The sequence below is a fragment of the Eschrichtius robustus genome, chromosome 3 (assembly GCF_028021215.1).
Source record: "Eschrichtius robustus isolate mEscRob2 chromosome 3, mEscRob2.pri, whole genome shotgun sequence".
NCBI classification, from domain to species: domain Eukaryota; kingdom Metazoa; phylum Chordata; class Mammalia; order Artiodactyla; family Eschrichtiidae; genus Eschrichtius; species Eschrichtius robustus.
The window spans coordinates 168,161,457-168,175,879 of record NC_090826.1 but is presented as its reverse complement, the minus strand read 5'-3'; the positions used below and the strand labels follow the sequence as shown (position 1 = coordinate 168,175,879).

Sequence of the window (14,423 nt, the reverse complement as noted above, 5' to 3'; positions counted from 1 at the left end):
GGCTACCTAAACAGGAGTCTTGTATTTGCTATTATTGATAGTGATCAATATTTACAAAAAAGAAGTACAAAACCAGTTGCTTCCTTATGGGTGTACTCACAATTTCTATTCATGTGGTTTGGGTGACTGTGTAATATGTTGAGATCGTATGAAGGCAACAATTCCTTTTAGCAGATGAAACCTATAAATCTGTAGCATAGGACTTTAAAAAATATTTTTTGTAAAACGTTTTCAGATCTGGTAGATTGAAAAGTACTAGAAAAATCTCTATCATTGCCAGGTCTCCTTCCCATTTCAGGCCATAGTTTCTCTGATATGTGCTTTCCAGCTATTTTTTCCGTGGGTAAGTTAAATCACATGTACTGCAGGTGAGCAATGGTAATATATTTTTAAAAATACTGAGTACTTTATAGAGACCAAGAATTATTTCACATTTTTTGGTAATAAAAAGTCTTAAAAGAGCTAGAAGACAACCTTCTCATTTAATATTAGGGTATAATTTATATACAGGGAAATGCACATATCTTAAGTGTAGAGTTTGATCAGTTTTGACAGATGTATACACTAGTATAATGCACACCTCGGTCGGATGTAGAACATTCCTGTCACCCCAGAAAGTTCCTTTATGCCACTTCTTAGTCATTCCTTCTCTCTTCACCAGAAGCACTGTTCTGAGTTCTGTTACCATAAATTATTTTGTTTGCTCTGAAACTTCATATGAATGGAATCATACAGTAGGTACTCTTTTGTGTCTGGCAATTTTGACTCATAACATTTTTGAGACTGTCTAATTGCTATGTGTATTAGTTTCCCTTTTTACTGCTGAGTAGTAATCCATTGTATGCATATAACATATTCACTTTTAATTAAAGAGTGAGTACAGACTTCCAGTTCTAAAATAAATAAGTCATGAGGATGTAATATACAGCATGGTGACCATAGCTAATAATACTGTATCGTATAGCTGAAAGTTGCTAGGAGAGTAGATCTTAAAAGTTCTCATCACAAGAAAAAAAAATTTTGTAAATGTGTGTGGTAATGGATGTTAACCAGACTTATTGTGGTGATCATTTTGCAATGTATGCAAATATCGAATCATTACGTTGTACACCTGAAACTAATATAATGTTATACGGCAATTATATATCAAGTTTTTAAAAAGTCACATCCAGACAGGGATTAAGTAATAAATACTTTTCACCTTCATCAGATTTTAGATGCTGCTGAGATTATCTGGTTTCACTCTTTTGAAAAGAGAGGAAGAGAAAGATGGGGAAAATGACAAGGGGTGGGGGGTAGGGGGAGTCTTCTCTAGCGTGTTTCTACAGTTTCTGAATACATTTTTCCATCTTAGATGTGAGAGTCTTTTAGTTTATAGAACTATAATGAAAACACTCACCAAAGCTATTTCTTAGAAGATTGGTCCTGACAGCATTGTGCTGCATGGCCAGTTTTAGACTCTTTCCACTTTGAATGAAACAGTGTAAGTGGTTAGTTTTGAAATTTTATGGTCATAAATATTGATATTTCAGAATCATAAATTATATGGTTGCAGGATGTGAGATGAGATAGAGAGTTCTACATTTTAAAGCTGATCCCTCCTTTAAAAAACTTCACAAAGTAGTAAAACAACAGATAAGTAACCAATTGTTTCAATATGATAGGCATTGTCAGTATTTTCAGGACTTTGGCTTACCATTTCTGAATGACCTAATTTTAAAGGAATGAGAGTCCTATATACATACAACTTTAAATAGAATGGCATTAAAAAACAAACTGATAAAAAGTGCCATATTTGTCCATCAGGAAGAGTTGTAGAGGAAACTGGAATTTTATGTGAGAAATCTTTCATATTAGAATTTTATCTCAAGAATTTGAGCCTTTTGATAAACTGCAACAGACATAGAATCTTTTTAAAGATGCCTGCGAAGGAATGGTATGTGTCCAGTTGTGTATATTACATACTTTATTGTAAAATGTGTGCTTCCAGAAACTCTTCCCTATCTGCTACGTTTATGAATTTACATAATCAACAATATTTACTGAATATTTGTATGTGCCAGGCACCAAAGATGTAGTTCTAAATGAGATGAGACTTTATTTTTTCCTTCATAGAGCTATAAGCTAGTAGGAAGGGAGACAGAAAAGCAAACAGGCAGCTACAATATTGTGATAAGAGATACCAAGAAGGGACATACAGGGATGAAAATGAAAAACATTACAAATGGAGAAGAGGTTGTCTTGTAGACAGTGGGAATAGTTTGTATAAAGATGTATAAAGTAGTGTGAGCACAGCTCCAGCATACTGGGTATGACTAGGCCCTGAAGGAACAAAGAGTAATAGCAAGGGGAGAGGTATATTGGGACTAAATCCTGAGGGACATTGTGAATCACATTAGGAGATCTCAGGACTGTATCCTGAGGCCAGTGGAGAGGCAGTATAGATTTTTGTGTGTGCACGACTTTTTTATTATGAAAAAATATATAGAACATAAAATTTATCATTTGAACCATTTGTATGTGTACAATTCAGTAGCATTAAGTACATTCACATTGTTGTGCAACCATCACCACCATTCTTTCTCCAGAACATTCTTCATCTTCCCAAACTGAAACTCCATACCCATTAAACAATAATTTCCCATTCTTCCCTCCCCCAGCCCCTGTCAACCACCGTTCTATTTTCTATCTCCATGAATTTTGCTATTCTAGGTACCTCATATAAGTGGAATCATACAGTATTTGTTCTTTTATGACTGTCTGATTTCACTTAGCATACTGTCTTCAAGGCTCATCCAAGTCATAGCATGTATCAAAATTTTCTTCCTTTGTAAGGCTGAATAATATCCCATTGTATGTATATACCACATTATGTTCATCCATTTATCTGTCGATGGACACTTGGGTTGCTCCACCTTTCGGCTATTGTGAATAATGTTGCTATGAACCTGTGTATACAATATCTGTTTGAGTTCCTGCTTTCACTTCTTTTGGTTATATACCCAGAAGTGCAATTACTGGATCATATGGTAATTCTATGTTTAACTTCTTGAGGAACCACCAGACTGTTTCCACAGCTGCTGTGCACATCCTTGCTGACACTTGTTCTTTTCTGTTTGTTTGGTTTTTTTTAATTGTTTTATGATAGCCATCCTAATGGGTGTGGCATTACAGATTTTTGAGCAGAAAAGAAACACTATCAGATTCACATTTTAGAGAGGTCCATAAACTGCATGGTGGAGAGTAGATTGAACTGGAGGAAGACGGTTAGAAGGCTTGTTATAGTAATTCAGGTGAGAGCTGGCGGTGACTTGATCCAGGATTTAGAAGTAATTTCAGCTAGAGAGATTTATGAGGTAGAATCTACTAGATCTGGTGAACAATTGGATATGGGGGAGGAAGGGAAGAAGAATCACAACTGATTTTCAGTTTCCTGGCTTGAGCAACTAGATGGGTAGATGGTAATGCTGATCACTAAAATGGAGAGGATAGGAGAAGAACTCCAAGCAAGCAGAGCTTCTGGGGATGGAGGGTGGGGCAGTAACAGTGGAAGAGTGTGATCCTTTGAGCTTTCTTGAAAGAATGAGGATGCTGAGTAATATGTAACAATTACATTGAGGGTAACAATACTGTTGGAGGTTATCCTAGGATGAAAACTGCAGCTTTTAGGTTCAGCCCAGCATGTATTTATTTGCAGAATTGTGCTATGGGCAAGGCACTAAGCCAGGTGCTGTGTCTGTCTTTCCCAAACCAGTAATATACCCACCAAAGCAAATGTGGACATGGATATAGCTACTGTGTAAGGGAGAGCAGGGCAGTTTGGGATAGATTATGCAGGATGTCCTCGCTGAGAAATTCTGTAAATGAGGATGTCATGTGATACTTTGCTGCCTTTTATTAGTTATTCTACCCAACACTTTTAGGAAACTTAGAACGAAGGTTCTACAGGCTGATATCTATCAGGAATGTTAACTCTCTAAATCTATTTTCCTTTTGTGATTTCTTGCTTGTTGCTTTTTTTTTTTAAGTATTTGTTTATTTATTTATTTATGACTGTGTTGGGTCTTCGTTTCTGTGCAAGGGCTTTCTCTAGTTGTGGCAAGTGGGGGCCGCTCTTCATCGCGGTGCGCGGGCCTCTCACTATTGCGGCCTCTCTTGTTGCGGAGCACAGGCTCCAGACGCGCAGGCTCAGCAATTGTGGCTCATGGGCCCAGCTGCTCCGCGGCACGTGGGATCTTCCCAGACCAGGGCTCGAACCTGTGTCCCCTGAGTTGGCAGGCAGATTCTCAACCACTGCGCCACCAGGGAAGCCCTTGCATGTTGCCTTTTAAAAAATTGATAATCTCAAATACTTAATGAAGCGTTATTCAATTAATGTTTAAGATGTATTCATGACTTGATAAAAGTATAGAGTATTCACATCGCTTAAAAAGTATCTTAAAGGTTGATGGCCTTGGAGTAAAATTGTGTACAGATGGAAGATCCTAGGCACTTTCAATTGCTATTGCTCTTTGCACCTACACCACAAATGTGCCCACCTGGTTGGCATTTTGTTTTATTTTTAAAGTTGTTATTTGTTTGTAAAGTACTTAAGCCATAGAGAATGTTTTAAAGAGTCAATCAAATAGAAAATATAATTTTATCCCAGCTCCTTTGCCGCCTCCTTTCTGTCATTCATATTCCCATTTCTCTTTTCCCCACCTTCTGTACTACAGTAAGTTCTGTTTCATCCCTTCTTGACTCTTTAAGCTGTAATAAATCTATCTAAAAGATTCATTATAATCAACCACTTGTATATGTCTTTTGCTTTTTAAAACCCTCTGTTAAGCTTCTGGTTGATTAAATTAAGATCATTGCAAGGATCACATTTAGGATATTCTCTTTTGATTCCATTTTTCACCAAATATTAAGTAGTTCAAATAGATCTCTTTTTTTAAATTTATTTAATTAATTAATTTATTTTTAGCTACATTGGGTCTTTGTTGCTGCATGCGGGCTTTCTCTAGTTGTGGCGAGCAGGGGCTACTCTTCCTTGCGGTGTGCAGGCTTCTCATTGTGGTGGCTTCTCTTGTTGCGGAGCACGGGCTCTAGGCACGCGGGCTTCAGTAGTTGTGGCACGCAGGCTCAGTAGTTGTGGCTTGCGGGCTCTAGAGCGTAGGCTCAGTAGTTGTGGCGCACGGGCTTAGTTGCTCCGCGGCATGTGGGATCTTCCCAGACCAGGGCTCCAACCCGTGTCCCCTGCATTGGCAGGCAGATTCTTAACCACGGCGCCACCAGGGGAGTCCCCAAATAGATCTCATTTTAAAGCTTCTGGCTTTTTCATTTGTAGATTCCTATCCTTATATCCATCACTCAGCTGTTGATTAATGTGACTAAGTGAGAACACTAAGGAAATAAAAATGGCAGAAAGTAGTCTCTCCTTACCATGAGACAGAGCCCATACCCATAAGTCCTCAACCTAGCTGATCATCAGGATCACCAGGGGAGTTAAAGAATAAAATAAGTATGATAATAATAAGGAGAAGTTCCTTTTGCAATAGAAACAATAAAGCACTCAGGAGTTCAGAGGTGAGAAGGATCCCTGGAGGTTAGTAAGGTTAGGGGCAGGCTGAGTGAGAAGAGAGAATTTGAGTGACCCTTGAAAGATGACCAGGACATGATAAAGGGACTGCCTGCAGGACGCAGAACGTAGAAGGTGGGGGGAAGTTGGAAGGGGAAAGCGTACAAAAATAGAAGTCTACTTAAGGAAGTGTAAAGAGAAGAGGATGGCCAGAGTGAAGGGGTCATTTGGATGGTCAGGAGAGACAGCTTTTCCTAATTTTACATCCTGAATACAGTCAAGTTATCTAAAAGGCTGAATGGTAATTCAAGTTATCTAAAAGGCTGATTTGCTCTTTATCCTACAAAGGTCTGGAAAATGCTTCTCAGGAGCCAGTTACGTTCCATGTGTGCTGGTTGAAGCAAAGTTTTGAATGATTCATTTGGAAACCTTCTTACTGCCATATTAAAGTGAAAGGGTAATGGTATTATGACACAATTACTAGGGAGTTCTGCATCCAAAAATAGCATACAAGATTTCTAATCCAAACTGTACTTACGTTTTAATTTGGTGTTGCAAAAAATGTTCTTGATTGTAATAAGGGACTCCATAAATGATACTTGGCAATGGCCATAGACTCATTATCATGGTAGGGAACCTGTGATAGTTTTGGGTGCCTGCCAAATGCATTTTTATTTCTCTGAGGGTGATTTTGTAGACATATGGTCACGTTGAATGTTCCCCATGGCACCCTGGAGGAATTAGAGCTATACTGAGTTAAGAAGGCTTGGCACAGAAGGGACCATGGAACTCTAGCATTAGCTCAGCCCCTGAAAGCTTAAATAAACATGGTCCCTGCCTCCCCATACATTGTGACTATATAATTTTTGTAACCTATATTTCCTTTCTCCTCGGGTTCTTTACTAGTTTTCCAATTTCACTCTCACTTTTCTCAGAGGTTTTCTTTTTGTTTCCCCTTAGGACACTAGTTACTTTCTATGAAGGGAACTCTTTTTCCTAAAAAGTAAGAAATGAGAATTCTTGTATTATGTTAAAAGAGATAGAATCTACCACTTGAAATCTGGTTCTTCTGTATATGTTGTATCATAACATCCAGGGGTAAATTATAGACCTGAGCATCATTTTCCAAAGGGTCTTACTTTGCTACACCTGGCCTGCAACGCTCCACCTTTCTCCCTTCCCTGAGCCACGGCAGTTGTGTTATTTTAGTTAGTTAGGAAATTTGAACCAAAAATCACTCTGAACACTTCATCAGCAGTGTAGCGTGAACCTTGGCATTAACACCGATCCCAGAGTCTCTGATTTGCCCAAAATGCCAGACTCAACTCAAATGGCTCTTCTAAGATGTTGGAGCAATGAACGGAGAAATTCAAGGTTGCTCACTTACTTAGCAAGAATTTAATGACTACTTAGTAAGTGTTAAGTGCTGGAGACAGAGGTAAAAACTGCAAGCATGGTCCCCAATTTCAAAGATGTAGAGGTAATGTGGACAGGGTAAGATACTTAGATTTCAGCATGGGCTGACCTCAGATAGATAGCCTTCTTTTATCTACAAATATTGACGGCTGTATTCTCTGGAGCACAAAAGTTAAATATCAGAGCTTTTGCAGGGGCACAAGCCAAAAAGAAGAACCAGACTATGTATTGTTTTCTAAATTCATTTTCTCCGCTTTTCCTCTCTTACCATTGGAAGGTTACTAATAGCTAAATAATCATTTGTCTTTATATACAATTGCCATAAATAGTAACCTGGCCAAGACTGCTTGGCAGGTGTCTTTGGCAGGAAGGAATGGTTAAACTGCTTTCTTTAGACCTGTGATGTTCAGGAGGGTCCAATTAGATTAAAAATTCAGTTCTTCAGTCACGCTAGGCACATTTCAAGTGCTCAGTAGCCAGATGTGACGAGTGGCTACCATATTGGACAGCACAGATACAGAACATTTCCATCACTGCAGAAACTTTTATTGGACAGGACTATCTTTCTTGCCTCTGTTAAAGCAACTGAGATCCCTTTTTAACCTCTGTGGCAGCAAATTGAGCACGTATGATGTAGAGTAACAGCAGTATTTGGCAGTAAATACCCTTTTTGGTCAACATAATTCTAATTAATTGGAGTATGATTGCTTGTATTTTGTTTGAAATATAACACTAAGAAATGACAAAAGATAAAATCCCTTTTCTTCAAAAATCTGAAGGACTAAAGCCCCATATTATAAAAAATCGTAGCCAGTAGGCAATATCCCTTGACATCTTCTAGAAGCCACAGTTACATCTTACAAAAACTTCTGCAGATCAAGCCGAAGGTGAAAGTATCAATTTATTGAATTTTTAGTTGCCTGGGCTTTTTGTTTTTTGTGTTTGTTTTTTATTGAAGTATAGTTGATTTATGGCCTGAGCTTTTTGTAAGTAGATCTAAAGTACAAATGTCAAAACAAATTTTTTCTGAAAGGTAGATAAATAAGTACAGCTAGCCTCTAGAAGTAATTGCTAGTGCTGTATTACAGCTCTCACTTTTCTTTCCTCAATCCTTCCTCCTTTCCTCACTACACAACATGAGGTGGGAAGAGCATGGGCTTTAGACGGGAATCCCTGTGTTTGAATGAATCCTGGCTCTGCCATTGAATAGCTTTGTGATCTTGGGTAAATATTGCATCTCTCTCAGCCTTAATTTCTGTCTCTGTAAAAATGGAATAACAGTGGTTATTTTTTTCACATAGCATAGTGCCTAGAACCAAATTATTAGTCTCCTTTCTCTTCTCCTTCTACGTTTGTTCCTTTCATTTTCTTCTCTTAAATTTTTGTTGTTGTTGTTGTTGTTCTTTGCTGTGTGCGCTTAATTCTGTTAGTATTGTGACAGAAATCAAGCTGTTACTGAATCCTGATTTAAATGAATACACGATGTATTGCTTTTCATTCTTATTTATAAATTGCATACTTTTTACCCCATCGACCTACAGGAAAGAGCAAGTGGGAAAGATGGTCACTAATTTGCCTTCTAGAAGAGGAAAAGGGGGGGTGTTGAGAATAAATGGGCCTCTCCAGCCCCAAAGACTCAGAGCCTTTATACTTTATATTAATTGTAACATCTGATTATGACAGTTAACTTTAGACGTCTGGTAAGATTTAATCTTGATTTCACTGAAACCAAGGTTTATTTTTACATTCCTTAAAGTAGTCAAAATTAACTTTTTTAAAACAGGATAATGTTTGTAAAATTTAAAATGTTCCAAGCTTGCTTGCCAAAATAAGTCAGTTTGGCAGTCAGATTGAGTGAAGGCCTATTTTATTAGTAGGACTTCTTTTAGAGACTTCTTTATACTATAAATGAACCAATTTCAGAGTGTGCTATGCCTCATGGAATGCATTGCAGTCTGTAATACATTTCAGACTATGAGCCTTGGTCATCTCTTTCTTTAATAATAAATGTCAGGAAACAATACCCTCTTTATTTCTTGAAATTAATATAACATTTTGGAATGAAACAAATATATTCTTTAATTACCCCCTTTCTATAGTACCCCTACTTGTTTAGCAGGTTCTAGAGAGTGAAGAAAAAAAGAGGAATGGTTCAAAATTTTCTTTTCAGTTAAAAAAAGTTTAAAAAGGTAAAATATTTAGCAAACAGTAAAACATAAAAGACATTGTTATGGATCAGTTACATCGCTGATTGCAGGAAAAAAAACCAATTGTACTACTGCGTCTTCTTTCCAAACTTAAGTGGATTGTTAGGTGTAATTTAAAAGACTTTATAGAACTTCACATTTATAGGAGAATTTTCATTGCTGTACTGTGTTGTGTTCTTTTCAGCAAAATTGATTCTACAAAATCATGTCTGTTTTTAAAAAAAACACAAACCAGAGAGTCAACTGCTTGGTATTTTGGAGTCTAGTGCCTGGAGCATCACTGGAACTCAAATATTTGTTGAATGAATGATTATCACTCCCCCTCCCCAATTCTCAGGACATCTTTTTTTACGTGAAAAATTGACAAAGCTTAAATTTTTTAAAAACCTCACAAAGTCAGATTGGCCCCTGCCATCAAGCCATTTATTGTCTAATAGGAGAGAGATGATTGGGGCAAAAATAACCACAGTCTCTGAGAACCAAAATCAGAGTTTAGAGGGGTATGTGAGTCCCAAAGAGGGAGATGGGGTCATAGGATAGCTTAGAGAAAGCGCCATGGGAGATGAAATGGGTCTTTCAAAAACAGACAGGAGACCAACTGCCTGAAATATGGGAGAGGAGGCCGGCAGCACATGGGAGTGGGAGCAAGTGTGAGGCAGCCTGGCAGGCAGTGTCCTTTGTCTGGAGAAGAGCTCAGAGGAGGCGGCCCAGGGCATTGTGCCTACTGGATTCATCTCATTCGACCTTTGGAGAACAATATGCTATAGTTAGTCAAAGAAGACTGCTCCCCCAAAACAGTGGATTCCAAATGTTGTGGAATCATCATAAAAAGCGCTTATTAAGTATCTAAGTACTTTATATGCAGTAATTACATAGTTCTAATACCTTTGATTCATTGATATTTCCCTAGGCTTGTTTGTTGAACCATTTCTTTTGTACTGCTTTTTGTGTATCTCCAGGGCCTACCAAGGTGCCTGGCATTTAGTAAACACTCAGAAATTGTTGAATGACATGAATAAATAATTGAACATCAGTCAAGTCCTTTTTATGCAGAACTCAATTTTGTGATGTCTTGATAGTGAAAATCAGGCACACTGGTCTCCTGGAGTAAGATATTTCCCAAACAGTGGGAGAAGGTTTAAAAGGCTTTGTTCCCTTAACCCTGTTTTATTAATTGTTGTTTGAGTCTGTTTGAGGGGATAGCTCCTCCTGTCCTTTAAATCACCCCCCCCCCCAATGCCTTGGTTTCTAACTTTAAAAAAAAATTACAGCCTCATTCATGAAGATGTAAGAAAGGAAAGGTAAAGACCCTGTTCACTCCCACAGCTCCTAAGCTACTTTCATAAATGATTCTGGAGCCCTTTTGAGGAAGACAGGGAGGGGCCAGGAGACTCTGTGCACTGGGGAGAGTCAGCCCAGAATAACCTTTCTGTTTGCTCAGCTCTGGTCACCTCCAGGATATTTGCAAATCTAGTATAAGAGACTTTATAAGCAGTCAGCAGATTATAGAACTGGTGGACGAAACATAAATTCCTAAATAAGAGTTGGGGTTTTTCTTTGTCCATATGTATTTTATGACTTGGAGTAAAACGAGAGGGTCCAGGGCCAGATTTGATGCCATATTCTATGTGAATTTGCTGAGTTGTTGGTTTAGGTAAATTAATTACTTCTCCCCATTTGAATGGTACAGGGAGGGCTCTGATAGTTATCAAATAGCTTGAGATTCAAGCATGATGATTTCTACAGGAATATGAGCAGTTTACTCTTTCTAAACACTATTTTGTGTGTCTAGTAAGAAACAAGGATGGACAGCTAATACATTCATTCCTTCAGACCCTCTTTGTGCATCTGTGGTCACTTGGGCCTGCCCGCCTCCCCCTTCCTAAAACACTGCTTTCATTATGTCACTCCTCTGCTCAGAAATCTTCCATAGTTTCCCCAGACTCCTTGACCTGACAGTGAAGGTCCCTTTAAAGGGATTGGAGTGTTTTGTGGGGGAAGGAAAGGTAGTTCAGGGAGGAGGAATCTTCTAGCCCTGGTGAGGAACGAGGTGACAGATATCAGGGAATAAGATTACTGTATCAGACTTTTTCCCCCTACACTTTAGAAGTTTACACAGAAATCTGATTAATGATTGTATCTTCGTTTCCACTTATATATATAATCGAGAACTAGACTCAGATTATTTTTTTGGTCCTGGCCAACACTAAATATTCTGAGTCTTTGTTTTCTACGTATTATTCTGAAACTTTGTTTTTTAGCTGTCAGCCATTGACCTACCTTATTGGCTACCAGAAACTAAAACTACTTCATTGTAAAGCAATCGCCAGGAGAGATTTATTTAAATGTATTATTTGATTGTTAAAAGGTCTCAATCTAATGCAGAATTAAACCCTACATTAAGCTCCAAATTGTATTAATTTTTTTTAACCTCCTTACCCCTGACCTCCATCTCCCAAAGCTTAAAATTCTAAGGGAGCAGCATTAGTTATCTGGTGAGTATTTTGGCTTGCGGATTTTAAACTTCATTCCAGCATTCCAGCCTCTTAAGTTAGTTAAGTTTCATAAGATTTTTCTGGCTTTCTTATGAGCTTTTCTTGGATCTCCCATTAGTGATGATTATTCACATCTTATTAAGAAAAGTATATATTACACTCTCATTTAGCATGTTTTGTGTGGGGCTCACAGCAACAGTCTGGCATGGGAAGGTTTGAGTTTAAGGGCAAGTGCTTTATAATTTAGTATAACTTTAAAATGTAACACATGGGGCTGTTTGGCTTATAACCTCCAGCTTAACTATGCAAATTTAACTCCATGGGCTGAGGAAGAATGGCTTCTTTCAAGCAAAGCTACTTTTCAGTCATTTAAAAATATTTTTAATTAACCAGTTGTCCTTTTCAGAATGCTAATTGCTTTAAACTGTTTCTTTAAAAAAAAAAGAAAAAGTCATTCTTAGATTCCTCTTTTGGGGTGTGCATTGCACAGGACCAGACCATGTGAAATTCTGACCTCCGGTATGGCCCCTCCCTCCTCCCCCTTATAAGTGGCAGAGGCAAAATGTATTTGAAAATGAATTTCCCATGCCTTGCTTCCCTCCCCTTTCAGTGAACAGCAGAATAGCTGCCCTTTGACTACTGATCTGCTAGGCCTGGAACTCTATCTTCTTAAGAAGAAATAATTATTTAATTATATAAGAGGAAATTACATCCCTCCCTGTTCTCACCCAGTTTTGTATAACACAGTTCTTTACTTGTTTACTGCAATAACTAGGGGAAAAAATAACATAATTTCTTGCTTGCTTCTTAGGGCCAGGCTCTACTAATAAGAGAATAATTTCTTATTAACTTAAATTGGAACTCAAGCTGTTACATGAAAGCCTGATTTGTTCCAGCTTTACGGAGTTTTGAGTCTGAGTGGGACAGACAGGGAATATTGTACATTATGCGCAAAGCATATTTTTCTTATGGGACATCACACAGAAATGGCTTCGTGGGTTACCAGGCTCTGTCACTAATTGATGTAACGCTTAGTAGATCCGATGAGTGTGCAGTTTTGCCTTTCAGCATTCCCATTGGATAGATGTCCTTAAATGTCAGGTATTTTTCTTTTGCCAGCAAGTTTGGTGAAATTGGCGTGGGGATTTATAAATATGTGAAAAATGCACATTTTTATCATTCTTCACAGCAGTCTTTTATCACATCTCTGCAGTATTAATGTCTCCAGGGGGAAAATTGTAAATTATATAACAGTTAAATTGGAGGTGTGTTTTTCTTAGCTAATCAGTAGCCACTGGTTGCTTAAGCGATAAAGTAGACAAAAGTGAAAGACAGCAAAGGAAATTCAGCAGTAGGATTGCCCATAATCCATGGACATTTCAGCAGTTTTCTGCCTTAGACTGGAATATTCCTGTCAGTTATAAAGAGAACTTAGACTGGAATATTCCTGTCAGTTATAAAGAGAACAAATTTTTATATTTAATGTGTAGACATTAATTATTGAAGGTAGGAATGGTCATAATCAGGGGTCTAGATATATCTTGAGAGGTAAATTCAACATGGGTTTAAATATGATTTTAGTATCACATAGTTTAGAAATTAAGTATTTTATTTTTCTTTAGTTAAAAGAACTAATCTCAGATAGTCTGTTTAAAAGTCATGATTTAAAAGAAAAACAGTTCATCACTGTGAATTAAGTCTATAAAATTTAAACTTAGAGTACACTTAAATGGAACATTATACGTGTTTCATCAAGATTTCAAAATGGGAAGAGATGAAGAACATTTTGAAGAGGTATATCTCCTCTTCTCACCTACAGATATAGGCTTTGCATGGAAATATAATCACCTATAAAGCATTTCTATGTTAATAATGTACTTGACTATATCTGGTCATGTAAGCAATTAAGAATATTTAGTTCTCCATCAACATTGCAATTTAGATCATATTTAAATTATTTCTTATTCTGCTATCACATGAGTATCTCTTTTGTGTAATTTTTTTTTCTTTTGTGTAATTTTATAACAAAATAACCTTTCTAAGAATTTTAATAGTAAGTTTTATCATTATTACAAATATTCTAAAATATTCCAAAATAATGAATGATAGTCTCTGAGTATAAAGAATTTTTCTAACTTGTGAAGTAGAACTTGGTCATGCATTGTACCTGTATTTGGTGAAGAAAATGGACTTTAATGGCATAAGGTCTCAAGTTTATAATAAGAGTATTAATGATTTCATTGAACCCTTACTATATACCGGACATTGTACTATGTTTTACATGCACTCTCTGATTTAACCCTGAAAACAGCCCAAGGAATTCAGAGCTATTACTGTCATTTCCATTTTATACATGAAGAAACTATGGTTTGGAAAAATTAAATAGTGTTTAAAAGATTAATTAAATGGCTAATAATAAGCAGTAGAGCCTGGAATTGAGTCCTGGTCTGTCTGATTGTGAAGCCTTTCCTCTTAGTCACATTTCTGTGCTGCTCAAACGTAAGAGAATGAAATTTTTTTTTTTTTTTTTGCTAAATTTTTTTAGTTTTAGCAGTAGTTCAAGAAACAATTACTGAGTGCTAGCTATGTAGTAAGCACTTGTGCAGATTCATTCTTGAAAGCGCAGAGCTGAGATCCCACTGATCACAGATCACACTCATCACAGATCACACAAATAATCATGAGAAGCACAGATAACTTGCCCCAGGCTGCCCAAGTCCTTTTTAGATCACGGAAAGGGTATAT

The 14,423-nt window shown here is 37.3% G+C and overlaps 1 protein-coding gene across 4 annotated transcripts in view; it reads left to right on the top strand.

The window, feature by feature from the left end:
* DISP1 (dispatched RND transporter family member 1) overlaps positions 1 to 14,423 on the top strand; it is a 213,047-nt gene that overhangs the window by 162,310 nt on the left and 36,314 nt on the right. The gene's annotated exons all lie outside the window — the stretch shown is intronic.